The 2040-nt window shown below is 34.9% G+C and overlaps 1 long non-coding RNA gene across 1 annotated transcript; it reads right to left on the bottom strand.

Moving 5' to 3' along the window:
* Positions 1-457: 457 nt before the first annotated feature.
* On the bottom strand, positions 458-1778 carry LOC149512047 (uncharacterized). The gene is made up of 2 exons (XR_016332621.1): positions 1430-1778; positions 458-868 (listed from the first exon to the last, which is right to left on the bottom strand). It is a non-coding gene; the product is annotated as an uncharacterized LOC149512047 (long non-coding RNA).
* Positions 1779-2040: the final 262 nt, after the last annotated feature.

Genomic DNA, 2040 nt, shown 5'->3' with positions numbered 1-2040 from the left:
ATAATTTTAAAAAATAGAAAAGATAAAACAAGTGATAAGATTTGGTTTAAAATTCAATTGCTTTTTAAAATTAAAATCCAGATTGAATGGGATAGGATGCTTAGTTTTAAACTAAGATCGTATCCTCATCACCATTAGTTAATCTATTAGCAGACCACCAAAAAGGAGGCATGCACTGCTGGCCCAATTACAAAAGAGCAAGCTAGTTCATTTGTGTTCATCATTTCGAGATTTATCAGTTCATTTGTTGTTGAGCAAATTCGATTGGTGCTTGATAAGTTTACATCTATTTGTAAGAGGTTCATAGACCAAGTGTTGTTGCTTAAAGAACCCTTGTGTGGGGTAGCTCCATTGCTGACCGCTATTCGGAAGCTTCAATCATCTACTAAACATTTGACTACTTTACATCCGGAGTTTTTTTTGCTCTATTTGTTGGCAAAGTGCTATAAAACTGGTCTTTCTGTTTTGGAGGAAAATATTTTTGAGGCTATCAACTGAGAGAGCAATTACACAGAAAGATCGAGCAAGTGATCAAGTCACCATAATTCTTGGTCACTATCTTCATCAATTCACCCCTGCCAACACCCATAGTTATCAGCCATCACCACCAACGCCCACAATACTGACCCTAAAACCAAGTCTCAAATAGAACCTAAAATCAGTCTAATTTCAGCCCCAAATACAAGTTTTAGACACCTAATTTTCGTCCAGCAATAAAAACCTCCACCTGAATCACTAGCAAACACCTAAAAGTTAACACCATTGCCAAATTGAAAACCACTTTTCATGTGACACCATCACCATTGATCAGTCTAAGGCCACCACCCATTCGGCTGGGCTCCACCAAAACTAATAATCCATGAAATACCTAACAAGAATTCAAAACACACATTAAGAATGTAGAAAACTCAAGGGAACACAAAATCAAAAGCTGGGCAAAATCACTCTGCTACTTGTAAATCCGCCATAATAGAACCCAGATAGCGCACGACACACCCAACCATGGTCCTAAATTCAATTTCAACCAATAAATCAAAAAATTCACTAGCATAATAGTAACAACCCCATAACCTAGAAACCCAAAAGAAATCGAGCTTCATCACTTATCTTTCGCCAAAAGGTCATTCACCGCCGACAAGGAATACTAACAAGACAAAGAAAACAACAAAGCAAGGTCAGAGACAAAGAACCAAATTTTTGGGGTTTCGTTTACGTTTTATCCAGACAATTTTTGGTTTTCAAATCGGGTGAGGAAAGAGCCAAAAACAAGGGAAAGAATATAGTTTAGAGGTGGTGGTGACCGGGGCAACAAGGAAACTAAGTTCAGATCCGCCACCTTTTTGGGCAAATTCATGCAAAGCAAGCAAGTTTTTTGAAAAAAATTGTACCAAAATTTGAGAAAACGAAACTAAGAGGAGTCTCACGATACGTTTTAGAGCAATCAGTGATTGGACATTCACCGGTGAATGGTTGACGATGATCGAGGATGATGGTGATTATGGCATTTTACCGAAATCTTGTGGAGTTTCTAACCAATATCCATCCTTTCTTAGAGAGAGAGGTAGAGTAAAAATTGTAAAAAGAAAAGAAGGACTTGTAAAATGAAGAGGAAAACTTAAAGAAGGCTTTTATAGCTTTGATAAAACGATGCCATTTTAGCTAAAGAAAATGGATTCCCTTTGACTTGTTTCAAGGATCCATGTGTCAAACACTAGGTGACTTTGCCCGATCGCTGTCCCAGTCCAGCTTTATGTCATTTAAGCTACAAGTCGAGCCATGGTGAGTTTTAAAAGCCAAGCTATGAATTGTTTGGTGGTATTTTTTTTTATTTTTGTTAATTTGCTCATTATTTATCAATTATTTTTTTGAATGAATAAAAATAAATAAATAAATAAATAAAATATTTTTTTAAAAAAAGTATTTTTAAAGAAAAGTTGAAAGTGTCAATTTTTTTTTAAAATAAAATTTTTAAAATGCTTTAAGAAAAAATTGAAGGAATCAATTTTTTTTATATAAAAGCATGAATTTTTAAAATAAGAT

The sequence above is a fragment of the Durio zibethinus genome, chromosome 23 (genome assembly GCF_047325235.1).
Source record: "Durio zibethinus cultivar Kanyao isolate XHJ-2024 chromosome 23, ASM4732523v1, whole genome shotgun sequence".
NCBI lineage: Eukaryota > Viridiplantae > Streptophyta > Magnoliopsida > Malvales > Malvaceae > Durio > Durio zibethinus.
The sequence above is the reverse complement of the archived record's forward strand: the minus strand, read 5'-3'. Positions and strand labels throughout refer to the sequence as shown.